General features: G+C 50.2%; 1 protein-coding gene across 2 annotated transcripts in view; it reads left to right on the top strand.

The window, feature by feature from the left end:
• grm7 (glutamate metabotropic receptor 7) overlaps positions 1-8,163 on the top strand; it is a 100,218-nt gene that overhangs the window by 45,003 nt on the left and 47,052 nt on the right. The window lies entirely within an intron of this gene.

Genomic DNA, 8,163 nt, shown 5'->3' with positions numbered 1-8,163 from the left:
CCAGGCCCGGTTCCCCAGCACCAGGCCCGGTTCCCCAGTACCAGGCCCGGTTCCCCAGGCCCGGTAGGCCCGGTAGGCCCGGTTCCCCAGAACCCCTGGCTGCTCTCCAGTAGCTGTGAATGGCTGAATGCAGTGAATAGTCGGCCTGCTTGCTGACGTCGTTCATAAAGACCAACTTCCTGTTTCTGTGCCTCTGGTTGATTTATGACATTATTAAATCTGAACTTCATGACTAAATTCTGGGTTTTATTTATTTATCACAGAAAAACAAGCAGCAGCCACCAATGTGACCAGCGTCCCTGCTGGAGCAGCTGCTGGTGTTAGCACTGCTGCTGCCACGGCAACGCTGCAGCCACGGCAACGCTGCTGCCACGGCAACGCTGCAGCCACGGCAACGCTGCTGCCACGGCAACGCTGCAGCCACGGCAACGCTGCAGCCACGGCAACGCTGCAGCCACGGCAACGCTGCTGCCACGCACGTTCCCACGGCTGCGTTTGCTTTCAGAGTACAGAACCAGAACCTGGACCCCGCTAACAGAACCGGAACCTGGACCCCGCTAACAGAACCGGAACCTGGACCCGCTAACAGAACCAGAACCTGAGCTCAGCTAACAGTTTGTCTGGACCCGCTAACAGCAATAACGGAACCAGAATCCGAGCTCAGCTAACAAAACCAGAATCTGGACCCGCTAACAGAACCAGAACTTGGATCTGAAAACAGAACCAGAACCTGAGCTCAGCTAACGGTCTGTCTGGACCCGCTAACAGAACCAGAACCTTGACCCGCTAACAGTGTTTACAGTAAATTTACACATTAAAAAATTAACTGCAATAATTTGAGTTTTAAATTTTAACCTGTTAAAACAAATGGGTTTTTCAAAATCTTATTTTCTCCGTGTTTTTTTTGCAACTGCCACAGTTTGAAAGTAAATATTTAGTTTGAAGGTTTACGCTAAATGTTGGGGTGACAAGCTAAGTATTTAGCTCCAGGCTAAATGTTCTGAGCCAAACAAATGAGCTTCAATGTAATATTTAACTTTGAGCTAAATATTTAGCTGACATGCAAATTCACTTGCTAATATCAGAAGTGGACTACCAAAATAAAAGCCGAGTCTTCATAACTTTCTAAATTCCTGCTGTCGAATCACAACATTCGTTTCTTTTCCTTTCCTGTCCGACATTTGAACTGAAAACGAAGGATGAGCCGTTTGAAAGGCAACGGAGATGCATCAACATTCAGCCTCACCGTACAGAAGCTCTAAAGACCCAGCTTTTATTTTGATAGTCCACTTATTAGCAAGTGAATTTGCATATTAGCTAAACATTTAGCTCTGAGCTAGCTGGGCTACAAAGTAGATACTTAGCTAATACTTTGTTTGGAGCCAAATAGTTACTCGTTACCGAAGCTAAACTTGTAGTTGCTAAGCTACATGTTTAGTTGCTAACTAGATGAAGCTACATGTTTAGTTGCTAACTAGATGAAGCTACATGTTTAGTTGCTAACTAGATGAAGCTACATGTTTAGTTGCTAACTAGATGCGCCGCTTTTTGGCTACATGTGTCCCGAACAGTACAGCGTCTTATTTCTGTTTGACGCTAAGGGATATTTTGGAGTTCTTCTATTTATTCATAGTTAAATAGACTCAGGTTTCCTCTTCATGTTTGGTTTCCACCAGCAGCCGGATGTCATGCAACAAACCAAAGCGTCTAAACATGAAATATGAAAATATGTGACAGGATTAGAACGTAATCAGAGCGAATAGTGACATTTAAAACAAGGAAGAAACGTATTAATGTTTATTTCTCAGCTCTACAGAGAGAAATGCAGGAGTTTTTTGGATGGCGTGGAGCCGCTGCAGCGACCTGAACACGGAAACGAGACGCGCTGCAGATCAACCTGCGGACTCACAGAAGCTTGAAAGGAATTAATTAGAGCTCCCGGTGTTGCTGATTGCTCTCTGAATCATCTCGCTGACATTTCCAGCAATCTGATGGCTCTCCGCAGCTCAGCGGTCAGGAGGCATCCTGACATTTGCGTGCAGGAGTTTTTAGGGGATTATGAAAGGACGCGGCGGCGCCAGGGAGCGCGGAGGATCCGGCAGCACCGAGCGGCGGGCCGGCGGCGGCACCGGATCAGCCGCGGAGCGTTGATCTGTGGCAGCTTCAGACCGGATTGGATTAAATGAAGTTCAGCCTCTTATCGGGCCGCAGCGTCCGGACTCAGCGCTCCGCTTAATGGAAATGTCAGGAGAAACTGTAATCAAACTGGAGGAGCTGAGACGGTTTCAAAGGTTCGGCAGAAATGTTTCAGTCAGCCGGTTCTGGTGTTCTGGGTCAGCGGACCGCCTCATCAGAATCAGAACCGCAGATTAGACACAGTTTTACGCTTCTTCAGCGTCCTGTGGAGCTCAGATGCATGCACACACACACACACACACACATACACACGCACACACACACACACACACACACACACACACACACACGCACACACACACACACACCTGTTGCACGGTGGATCTGTTGCTCTGATTTAATGGAGAAGCCAGTAGAACCAGTAATCAAACTGGTGGACCAACCAGTTTCTCCAGAGTTAATTTAATTTCTGTGAAACTTCCCAGTTGTTCTAAAACCAAACATTAAACCCCGGAGCGCCACGGCGCCTCCTGTTGGGAACCTCTGGGACTGTCAGTGGCTGCTAGCTTAGCGTTAGCTTCAGCTCCACCACAGCCTGGCCTTCCTGTTGGTTCTCAGCCTGTTTCAGATGTTTAGTTGCTTCTCTGCCTGTTGGAGTCTTTTATTGTGTAGGAGACCAAGATCTGTCTGGACTGGAGAGCAGGATAAATCAGACTCCTTCAAAGTAAGGCCCCCTGGTGGCTCCCTCTGGTGGTTCCCTTTGGTGGTTCCCCCACCAGGGGGGAGCCCTGGAGCCCCCTGGTGGTTCCCACTGGTGGTTCCCCCTGGTGGTTCCCACTGATGGTTCCCACTGGTGGTTCCCACTGGTGGTTCCCCCTGGTGGTTCCCACTGGTGGTTCCCACTGGTGGTTCCCCCTGGTGGTTACCCCTGGTGGTTCCCTCTGGTGGTTCCCTTTGGTGGTTCCCACTGGTGGTTCCCCCTGGTGGTTCCCTCTGGTGGTTCCCTCTGGTGGTTCCCACTGGTGGTTCCCCCTGGTGGTTCCCTNCTGGTGGTTCCCCCTGGTGGTTCCCTTTGGTGGTTCCCCCTGGTGGTTCCCACTGGTGGTTCCCTTTGGTGGTTCCCCTAGTGGCTCCCCTGGTGGTTCCCCCTGGTGGTTCCCCCTGGTGGTTCCCTCTGGTGGTTCCCCCTGGTGGTTCCCTCTGGTGGTTCCCCCTGGTGGTTCCCTCTGGTGGTTCCCTTTGGTGGTTCCCACTGGTGGTTCCCCCTGGTGGTTCCCACTGGTGGTTCCCTCTGGTGGTTCCCTCTGGTGGTTCCCTCTGGTGGTTCCCACCACCAGGGTTCCCCCACCAGGGGGGAGCCCTGGAGCCCTCTGTGGTTCCCACTGGGTGGCTCCCCCTGGTGGTTGGTATTAAATTGATCTGATCTTAAACATTTAAGGTTTTCATTGTCCTCAGAATAAACCAGTCCAGCATCAATCCGCCATGTAAACTGGTTTCCAGTCAGCCTGAATAACCGACCAGCAGAGGAATTACGGGAGCGACGTGACGGAGTCGGCGCTGACCCGTTTTCCACCGAGTCAGCAGGAAAGCTGAGTGTGCTGAGTGGGCCTGAAGGAGGAACCGGCAGCTTCTCATTGTCCTGTTTGCTTCTTCAGCACAGACCTCAGCCTCACGTTGATTTAAATTCAAATGTTTGCATCTGCAGCGTCAGACTGCTCCAGTATCAGACGGACGACAAAAAGCTAAAAATGTGTCAGACTTTCCTTTCTGCTAAAGTTTGCATAAGTTGGAGAGCAGCAGCCCTGATTCTGCCGGCCGGGCGGCGCTCCGGAGCCGTGAAGTCATGAAAGTTCTCTATGGATATTCCCAGGTTTCTATTTAATTATGAATTAATGGCGGACTTTCCTCTGGGGTCTGAAGCTGCGCCACAAACACAGCAAACGAGCGTCGATGTGCAACGATCAGCCTGGAAAAGCCGATAAATTCTGATAAATGACTCAGTTTTATGGTGAGAGCCACAAAATACTGAAGGTTAAAATCAACAAAAGGCAGAACAAAGTTTTCTCCTGAAACTAGGGAGCAGATTCCCTCCGGCTGCTGATTCTGCCTGATTTATTTCTATATTTCACAACAAATGTCATCTGCAAAACAAATCATTTCACTTCAATCATAAATACGTTGCAGTTATCAATTAATGCATCGGCTTGCAGCATTCAGTCCTCCTGACCAGCAGGGGGCGACAGTGGAGAGGAGAAACCTCCAGCAGAACCAGAACCAGAACCAGGCTCGGTACCAGCAGCCATGGAGGTTTGAGAAGAGAGAGACGGAGAACTTCCTGTTCTCAGGAGAGGAAGAACGATGATGTGGCCAGAACCACAGCCAATCAGAATGCCAGCTGATTGCAGACAGGAAGTAAAGCTAATTGGAGAGCAGCAGGAGGAGAAAGCGTGGGAAGACATTCTGACGTGGTTCATCCGACTCTGTTCCTGTAATCCGGCCGTTAGCTTCGGCGTTTCATCGCAGCTGCAGCTCATCCTGCAGAATCTCAGGGACGTTTAATGGCGTCCTGCAGGCGGCATGAATATTTCATTTGGGCGCTTCATGTGAGCTGCAGCTGCTGCTTCACATTAAAGCGCCTGGTTTCAGATGCCCTCCTAAAAACCAAACATCCAGCAGCATCTGGGGGCTGCAGCTCTGCTCCAGGTGAGGATCTGTAGATCTACAGGCTCCAGACACTGAAGGAATTTAGCCTCCTGGTGTGCGAACAGCTCCTGAACACCGGCTGTTCGGGTCCATTTACTGGAGCTCTGAAGTAAAGCAAAGTGTGACCGTCATGTAGAGTCGATAGGTTTGAGGGCTGATGGGGTTGAAAGCCTCTGGTAGCTGAGTTGTGATGATGTGATGAGGAAACATTAAACATCTGCCAGCTCCTGCATCCTGCCGCCAGTTTTCCTCTGAATGAGACGACAAACCTGCAGCCTGTATCAGACACTCAGACCTTCAGGTTGAGCTGCTGCCGAAGCTTTGCTGAGTTTCACGTCTCCAGTTTATTCTATGACTGGAGTGTTACATTTTTCACAACTTCTTTTGTTGTTGCTTTTTTAACAGAGTGAAGTTTGAGCTGGAACCTTTCTATTTGCGTGTTTCTGTACGCCTGTAAAGCTGACGCACAGCTACATCCGCTAACAGCAGCCATAGACGAACAAAGTGGCTTTTCTCAGCACTCTGGGTTTTAATTTCTGCTGCTAAACGATTTTATCTAGTTGTGCTACAAAGATTTAGCATTTGGGTGAAGCTATGCTAGCCTAAACTAGCATCTCAGCATGTAGCAGCTAATGCTAATGTCAGCGTCCAGATTTCTAAAGAAGATCAGAGAAACTCTGGAAAGGGGAATGGATAGAAAAACACTTTGCTCCCACCTGAAGGTTAAAGAACCTGAAGATTAATATATTTATGTTTGTTTAATAATTTAGCAGGAAGGCGTGTTTTTAATTGAAGACGTTGCTTAATTGATTAATTACAGACCCTGCAATTAATCCAGTCCATTAATCCATTTTCTGACCCTCTGAGGATTTGTCTCAATGCTCTGAGCGCCCCCAAGTGGTGAGAAAATTATTTACCAAATTATTCAGAAAGTAGGTCATGCTGTCAGCATCTGGCATGCTGAGGTGAGAGAATCTTCATCAGTGCACATGAAGCGTCTGCATACTGTATAAAGTTCAAAATCAAAAACATTTTATTGATCCCAAAGGGAAATTACATCAGCAAGTCAGTGATGCTACGTTAGCTTAGCATCTGGAGCTGTCAAGACGTCTGTAGAGTTTATTCCCTGCGTGGATATAAATGGCTTCTGTCTCCGGCTGCTTTATGAATAGTTTTAGTTGTTTTTGAGCGTCTTTGTTTGATCCTGGAGGTTTTATTTTTACCTGAGTGTTTCTGTTGGAGGTTTTCTGTCCTGGTTTTGGTGTCGTCGGGTCCTGGCAGCTGCTCCCAGCTCTCAGCGGCGGGTTGCCTCATGTTTTCTTGGCTGCAGGCGTCATGAATGAGACGGAGGAGGAGGAAGAGCAAACTGCCTCAGCGTGTTGCTCTTCATCGTTTTGAAGAGCATAATGAGAGTTTTCTGTGAAACCACTGAGGTGTTTCTCCGCTCTTCCATGCATGCAGACGTTAGTCAGAGCTTTTTGTGGCGCAGCTCATGTTCTGAATGCCGGCGGCCGTGTAAGGAGATGATTACAGGTCTTTGACCTGCAGACAGCATTTTATCTCCAGTGCTCCCAGTTAGAAACTCTCCCAGTCGGCGCCGCACTGGAAACCTTCCTGTCAAATCAACAGCTGCTCTGCATCTGCTGGAAAGAAGCGATAAGAGCAGAAAATGTGTCTGAAATCAGCATTCTGCCTCCTGACACGCCGGGGAGCTGTGAATGGGAGCCATGGGAGTGTAACTGGGAGTAATGGATGTGATATGGCGTCTATCTGGGGGAGCCTCTCCTGGCTGACAGGTTTCCAGTGAAACGGAGCAGCAACCTGCTGGGAACGACGGAAAATCCTGTTTCATTAGGTTTAGCATTGTTGCTGCGTTTGTTCTGCAGTGTCACGCCTCGGAGCGCGACACGGGAACAGAAACGCAGAAATTATGTTTGATCATCCGACAAAATCAATAACTGATGGAGCTGCTGTCATGCGGAGAATCCTGTGTGTTTTCCCATCTGAGTGCATTAAAACATTAAAAAGAGCCGCCGACATGCTGGCGATGAGCTCATCCATCAGCTGCCGCTCCGCGTGACATCGCAGTCATAACATCACATATGAGCCGATCCATCACCCTGACGCTCCGCAGGCTGCGGCAGAACCGGCCTCCGCTGCCACGCCGCTGTGGTGCCACGCCGCTGTGGTGCCACGCCNCTCCGCTGCCACGCCGCTGCGCTGCCACGCCGCTCTGGTACCATGCCACTCCGCTGCCACGCCGCTTCGCTGCCACACCGCTCCGGTACCATGCTGCTGTGGTGCCACGTCGCTGTGGTGCCACGCCACTCCACTGCCACGCCGCTGTGGTGCCACGACGCTGTGGTGTCACGCGGCTCCGCTGCCACGCCGCTCCGGTACCACGCTGCTCTGCTGCCATGCCGCTCCGCTGCCACGCCGCTGTGCTGCCACGCCGCCATCTGAATCTATCTTCAAGATAAATATGCAGTTGCTGATTAGATATTTATTTTGACATCTATAAATGAATTTATTGATGGTGAAAATATGAGTTTGAACCTCCAGACGTTTCTCTCTGAGAAACAAAAAACCCAAATCATTGCTGTCATGATTAACGGCTTTCCGTACTCGCTCACCTCAGCCTGAATTTACCTGCATTTCCTTTCCTCTCTCTCTCTGCGGTTCCTGACTCTTGGTTTTCTGAACCTTTGAAGTGGATTTTTATTGTTGCTGAGTCTGAAGTTCAGACGTTTCCTGCAGCCTGGATCCTGTTGGTTCTGATGCGAGGAGCGGTGGACCTCTGTGATGGAGGAGGACAAGCGCTGTGATTATCTGGGATGAAGAGTTTCACCTCATTCGTTGTCTGAGAGACTTTCTGCTTATTGAGACGACGAAGCTGATGGAGACGAGTCTGAGCGAAGCGTTTCCTCGCCTCCGTCCCGTTCATCATCCCTAACGAGGCCGAGGCGTCCCCTCAGCTGAAATGCGTCCTCTCGCCCCCCCACCCCGTCCCCAGGGTGATGCATCACCTCGGAGCAAGGCCTCATGGGAAATCTGTCCTCACAAAGCTTCTCACCCACAGAGACGAGGCTCGATTCTACTGCGCTGGGTCGCTCAGAAACTAAACACTGACTCACGGTCCAGCAGCCTGCCGAGGCGGAGGCCGCTCTGCTGAGGGCCATGGTTCTGACCCGTTTGGACCGGGCTTCAGGCTGCATTCAGAGGCTGCAAAACAAACCCAGATCATCAGCCCTCCACCACCGTGCTCTGCAGCCGCAGCAGCTGGCTGAGATGAAGACGTTTGTTTGGTTCCATCCTGGTTCTGTC

This window comes from Poecilia reticulata, linkage group LG5 (genome assembly GCF_000633615.1).
Source record: "Poecilia reticulata strain Guanapo linkage group LG5, Guppy_female_1.0+MT, whole genome shotgun sequence".
Taxonomy (NCBI): Eukaryota; Metazoa; Chordata; class Actinopteri; order Cyprinodontiformes; family Poeciliidae; genus Poecilia; species Poecilia reticulata.
Note: the sequence above shows the minus strand (reverse complement) of the source record. Positions and strands in the feature narration are given on the sequence as shown.